This window comes from Humulus lupulus, chromosome 8, assembly GCF_963169125.1.
Source record: "Humulus lupulus chromosome 8, drHumLupu1.1, whole genome shotgun sequence".
Lineage (NCBI taxonomy): Eukaryota > Viridiplantae > Streptophyta > Magnoliopsida > Rosales > Cannabaceae > Humulus > Humulus lupulus.
This window is the reverse complement of record NC_084800.1, coordinates 35,920,617-35,937,173: the sequence shown is the minus strand read 5'-3', so window position 1 is coordinate 35,937,173 and position 16,557 is coordinate 35,920,617.

Genomic DNA, 16,557 nt, shown 5'->3' with positions numbered 1-16,557 from the left:
TATATGTGATTGGTCTGTGCAGCACGGTCCGAGACAGTCCTGGGGAGCGGTTAGCCAGAGAGTCACAACGGGGTTGAGATTCCGACTCGGGGCGAGTCGAGGGGTAGTTCGGGTTTTAGATGTGTTATGGGGTTATCGGGTTGTGAAAATAAATATTTGGAGATATATTTGAGGATAGAATGTCTAGGAGGGAATATTGGGAAAAATTACCATTTTGCCCTCGGGGACGTTTTGGTACCTCGAGCCTTGAGGTAACCCTTTAGACTTAAGTTAAGTAAAACAAAAAGGAAGAATTATTTAGAAGCTTTGGGAAACCGACATTAGCTTTCTCCCCCAGCTGAAGACAATTCCTATCTCTCTCTCTATCATTCTCTAAGAAAAACTCAAGGAAATTCTGGTGTAAGCTAGCTTAATCAAGGAAATGGGCTGAGAAAACTTAGGAGTTAAAAGCTTGAGGATTAAGGATCAAACTCAGGGACTAAGCTCTGCAAAGGTAAGCTTTAATTATAAAGATTATGTTGAGAATTGTTGATGGTTTGTTAGAGTGTGCATGTTAGTTAAGCTTGATCTGTTTTTGGGTATTCTAGCTGAGTTTTGGAGCAGATTCTGTTGGGTTTTGATGTTGATATTGAGCTGGAAAGTATGTGTTAATTATCTGGGTTTGTTAGATAAGCTTTGAGTGAGTTAGCTTGAGGAAAATGCAGGGAAGATGATGGAAATTCTGGGTTCGGAGGTGAGGGCCGCGACCCGTGTGCCCGCGCGGCCAAGGAAGGCCGAGGAGTTCATGCGCGCCGCGGCCCGTGTGGGTGTCAGTGGGAAGCTAGCCTCTGTTTTGAGGCTAGCCGTGATGCTTGTGGGTAGGGCTGCAACTCTTAGTGCCAGTTTATGTTTTTAAGGGAGTTTAGGCTTGGGAACTCAATGGTTAAGGCTTGGGATGGATTTTATCACCCGGATTGATAGAGTTCAAGGTCCCGGAGGTTAGGGTTATGGCTTAAAGTTATTCATTGGATTAGAACTTGATGGATGGATATTGTTAATGTGTTGTGACTAGGGTTTCGGCGAGGCTCAAGTTAGAGGATTGTGCTCGGGACATCGGTGCTCGGAGAGCTCGGGACTTAGGTAAGAAAACCCTTGTTCCCATAGAGCTTGTATGCAGGGCTGAGCCCAATGTGTTTAAACTGCAGGGCATAGCCCTATGACTGAATTTGCTAGAATTCTGTATTTTCTTATTATGCTATGAATGCTATTATGTGAATGATCGGCAAGAGCCAGGAACGGTGTAGGCCGAGGTCGGCAGGGAGACGGGAACGGCAAAGGGCCAAAAACGGCGTTAGGCACGTTGGGTGCAAGGCTGAGTACGGCAAGGGGCCAGGAGCAGCGTTGAGCACGTGGAGTGCGAGTTGCCAGGGCGAGTCCCTAAAAGGATACCTGGGATATCCTCATGGCGTGGTCCGCGAACCCAGGGCTTGGTAAACGCCTGGGATGGCTAGGCCGTATTGTAGAGTCCAAGAACTTTACTTAGCTAGTTAGATAGTAGTATAATAGTAATAGTAGTAGTATTTTTATGACTGTGGACTTTGATTCAGACCGGGATTTATTTGGACACTCATAGTAACACTTGTAGATTTTCTAAGTTTAACCTATAGTTTAAGAATATTAATTTTAACCTAAGGTTTGATTAATATGACTGATATTGATGGTGATATTTATTATATTATAAGGTTTAGATAGACCCAATAAGAAAGTAACACTTGTCATGTGTATGTTTAATGATAATTAAGTATTTTTGAGGAATAAGTTTATTAAGAGTAATATTTGAATATCCTAGGGTCTGTCAGCAGCTTTGAAAATGTTAGAGGACTTAGTCAAGGCTGTTGTGACGCCCCACATCACTATGGCTGCTTTCTGGAATGACGACTGTCCCTACAAACCAAGACAAGTCTTTCCAGCGTGCTTTGTCCTCACTCGCACACTTCCTGGGAAAACTTCCCAGGAGGTCACCCATCCCTAGATTACTCCAGGCTAAGCACGCTTAACCATGGAGTTTTTAAGTGATGGGCTACCGAAAAGAAGATGCACCTTCCTGATATAGGTAGTACCCATCAATCCATTTAAGCCCTCTTCAACTGTGTAGTCCCATACCTACACAGTCTTAGAATCATTACACTTGACCTTCCCCAGGCGGTGTGGGATTGCACAGCTGACCCGGTCTTTCCCCTTACGGATCACGGGATTTTGACTGAGCTTTTTACTCAATTCAAATTAAGCTTAAAATGTGCAATTTCGTGTTTAAATATTCAGCGTATGCCGATATATCGCAGCTATAGGGGGCGATATATCGCAGTACGGGGATACGAAAAACACGTAACTTCACACGAGCACCTCGACGAGCCTTGGGCATGCTGGCCCAGGCGATATATCGCCTACAAGGGGTGATATATCGACTCCTTCAGTGTACTTTTGAATATTTTTGAAAACGTTCCCATTTTAATCTTTAACCTCTTGATAAGTCCAGCATCTTTCTGACCGAGTCTTCAGCCTCTGCTGAACGATAATTCAAATATTTTTCACTTAAAAAGCCATTATTTTTATTCAAGTTAAATGAAGATCTTTTCATTCTTGAACTCTATAAATAGGACCTAGTACCCAGCCATTTATTCATTCATCAAGCTAAGTTCAGAGGCTGCAAGTTGCTAGGTAATTTTTGAGAGTGTAAACACATTGGGTTGGGGATTATAAGCTTACCAAACACTTACATTTCAGTTCAAGGTTTAGATTGGTCATAGAAGCATTCAAGGTATTCCAAAATCTAGTTCATTTGGTATTATTTTTCTTTAAGTTCTTATAGTTTTCTATTCAGCACCCTAACTTTATTCTTTATTCTTGGATAGGAAATCTAAGATCTTGAACATAAGGTTTTTGGTAAGTATATTCTTGATGGTATAGTTCGTCCATTCTTTTCATCTCTTCCTCTTTAGTATACTCACCCTTTCATTTATGGTTTTTAGGAGTGTTCCAAAGTCCCAAATCTGTTCTCATATCTCGGTACTTTTGGTAAGGAAAATAGGATAGGATTTTATATGTTATGTTATGTGTTATCTTATGATTTAAGTGTTATGTATATGTTATATGTTATATTCTCTATGTTTGTAGACTTGGGCATATGACCTGTATAACTAACAAGCCCCAATAAATTTATGGGCATATGACTTGCTTAGCTAGCAAGCCCCACAAATCTAATGGCCATATGACTTGTTTAGTTTATAGGACCCCAAGTAATAATGGCCATTATAATATGTGTAACATATGTTTATGATATGTTTTATGTTGCATTATGAATTTTATGTATATGGTTTATGTGTTAGATTTTCCTTGCTGGGCATTAGGCTCACTCCTTCATGTTTATATGTGCAGGAAAATAACTTTGGTGGCGGGAAAGGTTCTTGGAAGCTTGGGGATGTGTATTGAGGCGGAATGGAATCGAAGGGCCGAGAGTTCGATTCGAGGATGAAGTCTCTTTAATTATGGTTTTATATGTATTTTCCGCACTTTATTATGTAATCCATTTTATTTACAATTATGTTATGTTTTTTTCTATTACAAATAATGGGATCCCATATCCTACTTTAAATTTTATGTAGTTTAACATTTGTTTTACAAGTTTTTAATGAAGTTATGATTATTTTACTTGTAAGTTTTATTAAAAATTAGTGTCTATGTATAGTAGTCATTAATGGTCCAAAGTCTAGAGTAGTTGGGTCATTACAGTTGGTATCAGAGCCTTGACCCAGCCGGAAGTGTGGCCGGCGGGGACGTCGTCCCCGTAAGGGGGATGGGGTGATTGTGACAGTCATAATCCCGTGATCCGTAAGGGGAAAGACTGGGTAAGTTGTGCAATCCCACACCGCCTGGGGAATGTCAAGTGTGATGATTCTAAGACTGTGTAGGTATGGCACTACACAGTTAAAGATGGCTTAAATGGATTGATAGGTACTACCTATATCAACAAGATGCATCTTCTTTTCGGTAGCCCATCACTTGAGAACTCCAAAGTTAAGCGTGCTTGACCTGGGGTAATCTAGGGATGGGTGACCTCCTGGGAAGTTTTCCTAGGAAGCATGTGAATGAGGACAAAGCAAGCTGAAAAGACTCGTGTTGGTTTGTAGGGCTAGTTGTCATTCCAGAAAGCAGCTATAGTGGCGTGGGGCGTCACAAATTGGTATCAGAGCCAACGGTTCCTTTGCATGAAGTTCTCCTCGATACGCACACTCAAAGCTCCGAATCTGACCGCCAAGTAAGTATTTAAGTTATAGTTATTTTGCTTATGTGTATAGTTAACGATTTTAGTATTTATGTTTTCAGTTAAGTATGAACGGAGCATTAACCAATGAGGATATCCGAGCCATTAAGGCTTTAAAAAGAATAAGGGAACCAAGAAACACCGTAGGAGCACTAGAAAGAATCACTCGAAGACTGCTTTTGTTCCACAAAGAAATAGGTCACCTTCAAGAGTCTAAGCAAATCATGATGAGAGCAACGGAACAATATGTATTAGTAATTAGACTGTTTAGAGATTTTCATCCTGTAATAGCAGCCTTAGAGGAAATATGGGAAACAATGGATGATGAAGACGAACTTCCAGTAGCAATGCAATATTACTTTCTCTTAGTTAGGTTCACTGCAAAATCAGAATTTCAATTTACAAATGAGCAAAAACATAGGATTTTTACAAACCTTCCTAGAGGACATTTTGAGGCACATGATAATGAAGATTATGAAGAACTAGATGATGATATGCTAGATGAAGGATCAGATGTAGAAGATCCTGATTTTTAGAATAGTTAGTTTTCATTGTTTGTTTTATTTATTTTTGTTTTATGGTTGTAATAAGTGAAAAACTCTTGTCCAAATTAATATCATGTTATTTTGTTATCATGTATGAGTTTGATTTTTTTTTCGCAATCATAATAAATAATAAATAAAATAAATAATGACTAAGTGCGGTGAGGGTGGATACAAATCAATGAACCAAGTTTCTATATTGAGAGTTAGGGGGCCATAGTAGTGGGAACGATTTTACTGTTCCAGCCCTCCCTCAATATGGTTAACTTTGGAACAAAGATGAGTTTCGAGCCTGAGTATTAAGTCATATAGGATGATTAGAAACAAACTTAGAAAAAAAAAATAAAGATGGCTTGTTTTTCTAGGTATAGAAACCCACTCTAAATAATAAAGAAGACTTATAAAATTTTCATAAGAAGTCATAATCAATAGGTCTGAGATATGTTTGTTTTAGAATAAGTTTTGCCTTAGAGCCTATTAGGTAAAGTTCTAACATGTTTCTTTCAACTGTTAGAATTCTGCTACAATGTCGCTTCGAAGATCTGCACGCACCAACGGAAACGCCTCCAACGATGTTTTAGCGACCAATGAAGCCCCTCGAGTTCGCAGAAGGGGAGTGCGTACTACTGCTAGCCGCAACACGCCGGCATCGCCAGCTGACAACAATGTGGAGATCACCAGACTCCGACAATAAGTCGAGGAACTTTTGCAGCAGCAACGACAACAGGCTCAACCCCAGACTCAGCCTCCGCCTCAGCCGCAGCCGCAGCCACAACAAATGGCCTCAGCACCCCAACAAGTTGGTCCATATGGGTGATGGCCAGTGGCGAACTACGCATCGTATCCAGTACAACACATGGAGCCAGTGTATGAGAGGTTCCGCAAGCAGCACGCTCCAAACTTCGAAGGGACTACAGACGCCTTTGAGGTAGAAGAGTGGCTAAGGAATGTGGAGCCAATTATGACGCACATGAATCTCAATAATGCGGACCGTATATCCTGCGTCTCGTCATTACTCAAGAAGGATGCCAGGATATGGTGGGACTTGGTCCAACAATCACATGATGTTGCCACCATGACATGGACTCGATTTGTGGAGCTGTTCCACAAGAAGTATTACAATTCGGCTGTACTCACTTCAAGAGTTGAGGAGTTCGCCAACTTGAAGCAAGGTAGTTTATCAGTGGCAGAATATGTTGGAAAAGCTTATACAAGATCTTTATTTATTTTTATGTATATCTAATATTAAACAAATTAATATGAGATAGCCTAAAACATGTTTCTAAAATTGAATTCAAAGAGAAACAAATAATATAATACTTACAGTATACGCAGCGGAATTAAGAGTCCTTCCTTCAGTTTCTCTAACTCTTGTATCCTCTCTGTCTCAGAGTATTATCAAGAAACTGAACCGATCTTCTATTTTCTTCACGATCTTCCAATGTATCCTTAGAACCACCTAGACTAGTGTGGGCAATTCTCAACACATGAAATAGATATAGAGAGAAGAAGAGAAAATAACAAAGAGGCTTAGAAAATGACTTGTGTTTAGAGAGAATATAAAACTATCAGAAAATCTGACTTGTGACTTATCAAACTTATGTTTTGACTTCTCTCTAAGCACTCCTTTTATAGACTCAATTAGGCCATTTAATTTAATTAAAAAATCAATAAAATAATAGCCATTTTGAAGCCCTAGGTCGAAATTATCATGGGCTATAGGCCCGTGAAATTTCCCATTTGATTTATGCCCATTGGACTTAAAATCAAGGCCTGTATTATTTTATATCGATTTAATTAATTAAATAATTATTTAAATCCTTTATCAAATTAATTATTTATAATTTGAACCTTGATTTAAATTTATTTATTAATTTAGATACCAATTTATCTTAATTAATAAATCTACCATAATTTCTCTTTTCTTCTCAAAATTACACAACTCTCTGAAACTATCCAAAATTGACCTGGTCAACTTTGATAATTCTAATTGATGATTAAATCAATTAATTGAGACTATCTAGATGATTTTATCCAAGGTACAATGGGGACCATGGGCCTATGAAATCAAGCTCCAATAAGTTATCATAAATCTAACAAATAAATGTACTAACTTATTAATTCCTCGTGACTCCACTATAGACTTGGAATTGCACTCTTGAATTCATAGAACGCTCTATAACAAATATAGATACGCTATTAATTATCCATTGTTACAACCATAATTGTCACTCAATCCTCTATAGACGGTCTACAATGAGATAGGACTAAAATACCGTTTTACCCCTCATTGTATTTTATCCTTAAAACACTTAGTTCCTTGTAAATGATATTTCAGTAAACTAATTTAATTACTGAAATGAGATCTCTGTCATTTAACATCTCGAACCAAACTAAAAGGAAACCATCGTTTCACTTCTTCATCAGAAGCTATAGATGTTCATATCTATGATTAACACTCCCACTCAATTATACTACCGAGTTCCCAAGATGTAAGTATGGGCTAGTCCGTAGGGTAAGCTGGTAACGAACAAGTCAAAGAACTCAAATAATACAATCAGTTAGAATACTAACCACTCAGAATTGAGATTGAATTGACCTATGGTCAACTATATGATATGACTAGAATAGATAATAATGGTATGTTTACTTATCTTATCAACTGTCAATATCGGTCCAGTCCGATGTAACAAATACATCCGATCTTATCTACTTTGCTAATGCTCTAGAAAGAACATAACACTGTAATGTGTAAGTAGATCATATCGTAGATTGGAAAGTCAGTGTAAATCCGGTGCACTGACTAATCTTAGGACTAACTTATTTTGAACATATAATCATATTTATATTCCACTGTGATTACGTCACTATAAATAAGATTAGCTATATGCTCGGGATTTAATAGAAGTTTATATTAAACAAATAATCATGAAAATAAAACATGTGAGCAAAGTGATTGACCAAGTAAAAAAAATAATTTCTATTCTTTTATTGATAATAAAATGAGATTACAAAGAATTTGAGTTTTAATTAGGGCATAAAACCCTAACAGAATATGCTCGTAAGTTCGATTGCCTAGCTAAGTTCGAATCTAAGATGGTTCCAACTAATTTTCTGAGGGTGAACAAGTTCGTTACAGGACTTTGACCGAAGATCGAGATGGGGGTTAAGCTAGCAAACCTGGGGAATACTACGTATGCCGACGTTCTAGAGGCGGCAATAGAAGTAGAGAGGTTGCAGGCTAATGTAAGTAAAGAGGAAGCCGGTAAGCCTGAACCTAGACAGCAGAGTCTACCTCAGACCAGTCGAAACAACAACTATAATAGCAACAATCAGTCTGGCAACAATAGTAACAGTTAGAAGAGAATGAATCCTGAAAACAAGCAATCTGATAGTGATAAGAGAGCACGAACAAATAATGGGGGAAATAGGCCAGGTTATGTGGAATACCCGCCATGTGCTAAGTGTCAGAAGAAACATCCTGGAGAATGCCGCGCAAACACCAAGGAATGTTTTAGCTGTGGACAGGAAGGACACCGGAAAAGAAATTGTCCTCAGCGCAAGCCAGAAGGAAAGAAGACGACAAGATGGTTCCTGCTAGGGTTTTTACCTTAACCCAAGGAGAGGCTGATGCTAGCAATAAGGTGGTCACAGGTCAGGTTTCTATCCTCAATAACATATGCTCTGTATTATTTGATTCAGGAGCCACTCATTCGTATATCTCATTAGGAATGATAGAAAAACTAGACAAACCTTGTGAAAGATTTAGAACTAGGTTTGTAACTGAGTTGCCTTCGGGCAAAGTAGTTCTATCATCACGGATAGTACGAGGCATACCGATCAAGATTGAGGACGCAGAACTAGAAGGAGACCTGATAGAGCTGGTGATCAAGGACTTCGACGTAATACTAGGCATGGACTGGCTAGCACGACATGGCGCAACCATCGATTGCAAACGCAAGAAGGTGATGTTCGAGACTCCTGACGGCCAGAAACTATGCTTCATGGGACAAGCTTTAGGAATACGCACCCTGTTAGTATCATCTCTCAAAGCTCAAAGAATGATGGAAAAAGGGTGTTAAGCGTTCTTAGCCAGCATCATAGATGTGGTAAAGGAGACACCACTTAAGGTTGGAGATGTCCGTATTGTAAGAGAATTCCCAGAGGTATTTCCTGATGATTTGCCAGGATTTCCGCCAACTCGGGAAATTGACTTCACGATAGAATTAGTACCGGGCACCGAGCCTATCTCTAAGGCACCATACCGAATGGCACCTACGGAACTCAAAGAGTTAAAGATGCAGCTACAAGAACTCCTGGACTTGGGTTTTATTAGGCCGAGCCATTCACCATGGGGAGCTTCGGTGCTATTCGTGAAGAAGAAAGACGAAAGTATGCGGATGTGTATAGACTATCGCGAGCTGAACAAGGTAATGATTAAGAACAAGTATCCATTACCCCAGATCGACGACTTCTTTGATCAACTCCGAGGCGCGACTGTATTTTCAAAGGTTGATTTACGATCTGGGTATCATTAGCTCAAGGTAAAGGGAGAAGATATTCTTAAGACAGCCTTTAGAACTCGTTATGGACATTATGAGTTCTTGGATATGTCCTTTGGTCTTACTAACGCACCAGCCACGTTTATGGACTTAATGAATATGGTCTTCAAGGACTACTTAGATAAATTCATCGTTGTGTTCATCGACGATATCTTAGTATACTCTAAGGATGAAGTAGAGCACGAGGAACATTTGAAGTTGATTTTGTCGCGACTGAAGGAGCATCAACTCTACGCCAAATTCAAGAAATGCGAGTTTTGGCTTTCGCAAGTGGCGTTCCTCGGGCATATCATATCAAAAGACGGAGTTGCAATAGACCCATCAAAGGTAGAGGCCGTGAAGGATTGGCCCAGACCAAAGAACACATCTGAAGTAAGAAGCTTTCTAGGGTTAGCAGGTTATTATAGGAGGTTCATAGATGGCTTTTCTAAGATAGCCACTCCGCTCACCAACCTGACCCGGAAACAACAAAGATTCAACTGGAATGATATGTGTGAAGAAAGCTTCCAGTTGCTTAAGGATAAGCTTTGCTCAGCACCAGTACTCTGTGTACCGACACCCAACGATAAGTTCGTAGTTTACTGCGATGCATCGAAGTAAGGATTGGGTTGCGTGCTGATGCAGAATGACTAGGTGATAGCCTACGCCTCACGATAGTTGAAGGAGTACGAGCAGCGCTATCCAACTCACGATATGGAGTTCCCAGCGGTGGTCGTTGCGTTAAAAATCTGGCGCCATTATCTTTACGGAGAACAGTGCGAGATTTATATGGACCACAAGAGTTTAAAATACTTCTTTACTCAGAAGGAGCTTAACTTGGTCACCCTCATAAAGTCAGTTGGAACCAACTCTGGTGTAAACTTGGCTAATCTGTCGAACTGCCGAGCATATTCTACTACCGTTAAGTTGCCCTGCTTCAAACTAGCGAACTCCTTGACCCTTGTAGCGATGACTGCCGAGTTGTAATACTTCTTGTGGAACAGCTCCAAAAATCTTGTCCATGTCATGGTGGCGACATCATTAGTCTGCTGAACTAAGTCCCACCATATTCTAGCATCCTTCTTAAGCAGAGACGAAACGCAGGATATACGGTCCGCGTTGCCGAGATTCATATGTGCTAGGATCGGCTCTAGATTTCTGAGCCATTCTTCTGCCTCAAAGGGGTCTGTTGTCCGTTCAAAGTTTGGAGCGTTTTGCTTACGAAACCTCTCATAGATTGGCTCCATGTGCTGAGCTGGGTATGGCGCATAGTTCACCATTGCCCATCCCCCATAAGGACCTACTTGATGGGGTACTTGAGCCATTTGCTGAGGCTGTGGTTGCGGCTGAGATGGAGGCTGAGTGTAACACCCCAATCTACTAATAAGGTTTAGGACCTTGATTAGCGTGCCTGGAGGGCAATACGTGAGTTAACATGTTTATATATGAATTTGAATGAATATGTGATTAGAATGCATGTTTAGGTGGTATAAATATGCATGTGGACCCCGTTTGTATGTTAGGGGTGAATTGGTAACCTTAGCCTGCTGAGGGCGTAAATGTGTTAATGGTATTATGTGATTTGTACCATGTGAGTGTGGTGTTATTAATGTGATGCACGTGCCGAGACGGTCCTAGAGAGCTAGATAACTCAAAAGTTACAACGGGATTTGATACTCGGCTCGGGAGGAGCCTAGGGGCACTTTGGGGAATTTCATGAATTGAGTTGAGGATTTGTGGTTAATGGTTATTGGTGATTAGGTAACCTGAGTAACCATTAGTAACTGCTGAGAGTAACAAGTTTAGATGGAAAAAATGGTAGAATTGTAATATAAGTGAAATGACAAGAGTGCCCTTGAGGTTTAGTTAGGAGAGGATAACTATGGGAGATTAGGATAGTAATTTGGTAGGGATTTAGATTACTTTAGTTGAAGGAAAAAGGGGATACGTATTACACTTAGTCATATGCTTTGTTTATGCTGAAATTGGGAGAAACCTAGAGGAAAATAGAAGAAAAGGAAGAAAGGAAGGGAGTTGGGAATTCTGAGATTTAGGAGAGGAATTAAGGTGGGTTGAAGTAATTGAAGCCAAACAAGAATCAAGATCTGTTCTGAGGTAAGAATTGCTTCTGTTTTCCTGAGTTTTAAGCTTGATTTTAGAAAGTAAGAATGGAAATTTAAGGATGGTTATGGCTGGTTTTTATGAGAATTCAGCTTGATAATCAAGAGGAGTTGGTCTAAAGCTGGGATTGGAAGAAGCTCAAGCTGAGTTATTGATCGAGGTAAGAGTTTTTGTCACCTTTGAATTTTCGTTTCTGGTGTGGTTTGAGTATATTGAAGCATGGGTTAAGTTTTTCAAGTCTTGGTTTGAGTTTTCTGAAATTTGAAACCAAAGGGTGGATTTTGGGTGTGATTCTTATGATTGAGCTGGTTTATGATGTTTATAGGTTGTTAAATGGTTTATTTGGGGTTTTAAACTAATTTTGGGGTTTAGGTATGTGTTTGGGTTGAATTGGGATTGTTTTGGCTCGAGGAAAATGCAGAGGAAAACCCAGATTTCTGGGTTCGCGAAGGAGCGCCGCGGCCCTATTCTTGGGCGTCGCGGCGCGAGGCTGCTTCAGGACAGGGGAAGGCTTTCTGACTTGCTGGGCGCCGCGGCTCTCTAGGGCAGCGTCGCGGTGCTAGGCTAGCTTCAGAACATGGAATTTTGCAATTTTGAGCTTTTGCTCCGGGGGTTCGGGGGATGTTTCCGATGAGTTGTTTTTGGAATTTGGGGATTCCGAGAGTGTGGGATTGGTCCCAGAAAGTGGTTTTGGATTGGTTAGTATTAAAGGATGTTTTATATGTATTGTGACTAGGTCTCCGGAGAGGCTCGGGTTAGAGGACCGTGCTCGCGGCCTTGGTGCATCGGAAAGCTCGGGATACAGGTAAGAAAACTGTAGCACCCGTAGAGCAGGGCTCGGGCCCATAGTATTGTTGCAGGGCGCGGCCCTAGATTGTATTGTTGCTAGGGTGTAGCTCTAAATGAATGATTTTATACTTGATTGTTATTTAGGAATGCTAAATGTGGTAATAGTAGGGGGAACGGCGAAGGGCCGGGAACGGCGAAGGCCGAGAACGGCAGTGGGGCCGGGAATACCACTTAGCACATGGAGTGCTCGTGGTTAGGGTGAGACCCCAATGGACACATGGGATATCCTTACGGTGTAGACTGAGATCCCAGGCTTTGGTAACGCTTCTGGGACGGCATGGCCGTATATGTGTTTAGATTTTATGGACTGTCTGACTAGATATGAGCTATCTGCTATAGTGACTGTAGATTAGGCATATGTTATGTGCTGCATGAGTTTTCTTGTTGGGCTTCGGCTCACGGGTGCTCTGTGTTGCAGGTAAGGGCAAAGAGAAAGTCAACCAGCCATGAGTACGGGGAGCGTGGGGGCGGCGCGTACATGTTTGGCCTACCCAACTGATTGGTTGGGGGCATTTTTGAGAAATGGCTATACTAAACTCTGTTTTTGATAATTTGTCAACTGTGTGTCTATTTTGAGTTGTAAATAGTTTACAAACCTCGTTTTGGGATCCCAAATGCTAAACTACTGGAACTTTTAGTGAAATGAAGTACTTTTAAAGATTACAGCCTTGTCTTTTTGTTTAATCACACTTCTGTTCTAAAAACCTCGCTAAGCGAGTTAATTGCACATTTTAAACTCACTCAGTAACGGCTCTAAGGTAGTAGGGCGTTACACTGAATCTGAGTCTGCTATCACTATTGCTGTAGTAATTCCTCCACTTGTTGTCGTAGTCTTGCAATTTCTACAGTGTTGTCAACCGCCGGCGGCAGTGCTCTTTCTTTAGCAACAACATTGGTTGCACGCCTTCCCCTTCTGCGAACTGGAGGGGCTTCATAAGTTTCAGGAGCAACGCTTGAGGCATTGGCGTTGTTGCGAGTAAATCTTCTGAGCGACATCTTCAGCAAAGTTCTAATAGTCGAGGAAACATATTATAACTTACCCTAATAGGCTCTAAGGCAAAAACTTAATCTAAGCAAACATAACTCGGACCTATTAATTATGATTTCTTATGAAAACATTATGTAAGCCTTCTTTATGATTAGAGTCTATTTCTAAACTTAGAAAAATAAGCCATCTTTATAATTTACTAAGTCTGTTTCTAATCATCCTATATGACTTAATTCTCAGGCTCGAAACTCGTCGTTGTTCCAAAGTTAACCATATTGAGGGAGGGCTGGGATCAGTAAAATCGTTCCCACTACTATGGCCCCCTAAACTCTCAATATAGAACCCAGTCCATTGATTTGTATCCACCCTCACCGAACTTGGTCATTATTTATTAAATTTATTATTTATTATGATTGTAAAAAAAATCAAACTCATACATGTCATTCAAAAATAATAATGATATTTATTTGGAAAAAAAGTTTTCACTTTGTACAATCATAAATGCAAAGATAATGAATAAAATAAATAACGAAAAATAAACTAATTTACAAATATTCTTAACTGAAAACATAAGGGCTAAAACGTTAACTAAACACATAATCTTAACAACTTACATTGGCGGTTAGATTCGGAGCTTGAGCGTGTGTATCAAGGAGAACTTTATGTAAATGGACCGTTTCTCTGATACCAACTGTAATGACCCAACTATTTCTAAGACCTTGGACCATTAGATCTACTATACATTGCTACTATTTTGGGAAAGATACATAAGAAATAATATAACTTTATTAAATCTCGAAATATTGTATCAAATACATAATAATAGAAAATATGGCATGGGTACTCATTGTTAAAAACATAAAACATAATTTTAAACTAAATAAAATTGTTTACAAAACTAAATGCGGAAAAACATGATTTAAAAGACTAAAAATAAATAACTTCATCCTCGATCGACACACAATCCACACATTCCATCCATCTTCAACACACAAGCCAAGCTACCAAGAATCCTTTCGCCTTCCATATTCATTTTCTTGCATCACACTAAGAATAAAGGAATGAGCCTAATGCCCAGCAAAGAAAAACTACTAACACCGTAAACATACACATAAAAGCATATCATAACATATGAAAAAAAACATATCATAAACATATACTATTAGCATACCATAAACATATGTCATATACTACTACAATGTCCATCATACTACTTGGGGCTTGTTTAACTAAGCAAGTCATATGCCCAATAGATTTGTGGGGCTTGCTAGCCAAGCAAGTCATATGCCCATAAATTATTGGGGCTTGCTAGCTAGACAAGTCATGTGTCCAAGGTCTAATATCATACTATACATAATGTTAACATATCATAACACAACATAAGATAACATAACATATAACATAAGCATAACATATCATATAAGCATACAAAATTCTATCATATTTTCCTTACCAACACCCGGATATTTGATAACAAAGACAGGATTTGGAACACTCCTAAAACCAACAATACAAATGGTGAGTATTTCTAAAGAATAAAGAATGAAAAGACTAGAACTAAACCACAAAGAGAAAACTTACCGAAAAGACACCTTAAGTTCAAAGAACTCAAAAACCTAACCACAAAACCATAACAAAAGTTAGAACCTGAATGGAAACTAAAGAAACTAATGAATCAAACAGGATTGAACTTAAGAATAAGGGTACCTTTGTTGACCTTATAGATTGGCCTCCCAAGTGTTTGGTAGAGCTCAAGAATGATAATTTTTTTTTTTCCTTATGTTCTCACTAACACCTTGGAGTATGATCACAAGTGAAGAGTAAGTGAAATGGCTGGGTTCTAAGTCATATTTATAGAGTTCTAAGAATAAAGATATTCTTTTTGGCTTTGAATAAAAATAATGAATTTAATTGAAAATATTTGAATATTCTTCAGTCAAAGGCTTAGGACTTGGTCAAATTGTTTAGAGAGAGGTGGAAGGAGTCAAAGCTTGATTTTTAAAATTAAAAACAAAAATAATAAAAACAAATAGAATCCTAACTTCTAACTCCCTAAATCTCGTAACTCTAAACTCGTCTGCAATAAAATCAACATAACTGGAGCTGTAGACTCCGATTTAGACCATCTCTATACTATTAAAAAGTTAATTCAATTATCTACAACTTTTTAGATATAATATTTTTCGAAATTCATAACATAACTGGGTCAAAAATAGGTCGGAAGTTACATTACCCTAAAGTTACGAAAAATCTATTTAATTATCTAAATAACAACCTAATCCACAAATAAATAAAATTGTGATAAATGTCATACTCCTAACAGATTCTGGTGAAGACTAAGTCTTATATTTCCCTTATTTTATCATTAAAATAATAATTTCTTAATAATCATGCATATGACAAGTGTCATAATCCTATTGGTTCTATCTAAACCTTAGGAATAACCATGCTCATGACAAGTGTCATATTCTTATTGACTCTATCTAAACCTTAGGTTATAATAATTATCATATTAATAACCAACAATATTAATCAAACCTTATGTTATAATTAATATTCTTAAACTATAGGTTAAACTTATCAAATCTATAACTATTGCTAGGAGTTTCCAACTAAGTCCCGGTTTGAATCAAAATCTACGAAATCTAACATACCACAAACTAATACTAGATATTGTTACTACTACTACTATTTAACCAGCCAAGTAAAATTCTGGGACTCTACATTAAGTCGGCTGGTTGTAACTTTTCAATTGTAATTAACCTTTTCAAATGTTAGTTTGGGATCCCACGTATGGAAGTAAACGTTTTAGTGAAACGGTTTTACCTTTTGACCAAAAAATTTAACCCTAGACCATTAATCACTTTTAGTTACACGGTTATGGCCAAATGACTCATTTAACGAGTTTATCACTATTTAAAATACACAGTGTAACGATCCTTGATTAAGAGGATGTTACATTTTGTCTGTTGATGTGACACTGTCATGCGTGAATAATTAACAATTTTGCTCTCCAAACTTTGACCACTATCAAATTGTGCCATTTTTATTAAAACTAATTTATTTATTTTTTAAGAAAACCTAATTTTTTTCTTAAAAATAATAATTATATCCTTAAAAATTAAAAAAAAGATTAAGAAAATAAACAATACTAAAGTTCCAAATTAATTATATATATTTTCAAATACTCAAAAATTAAAAATTTAATTAATAACA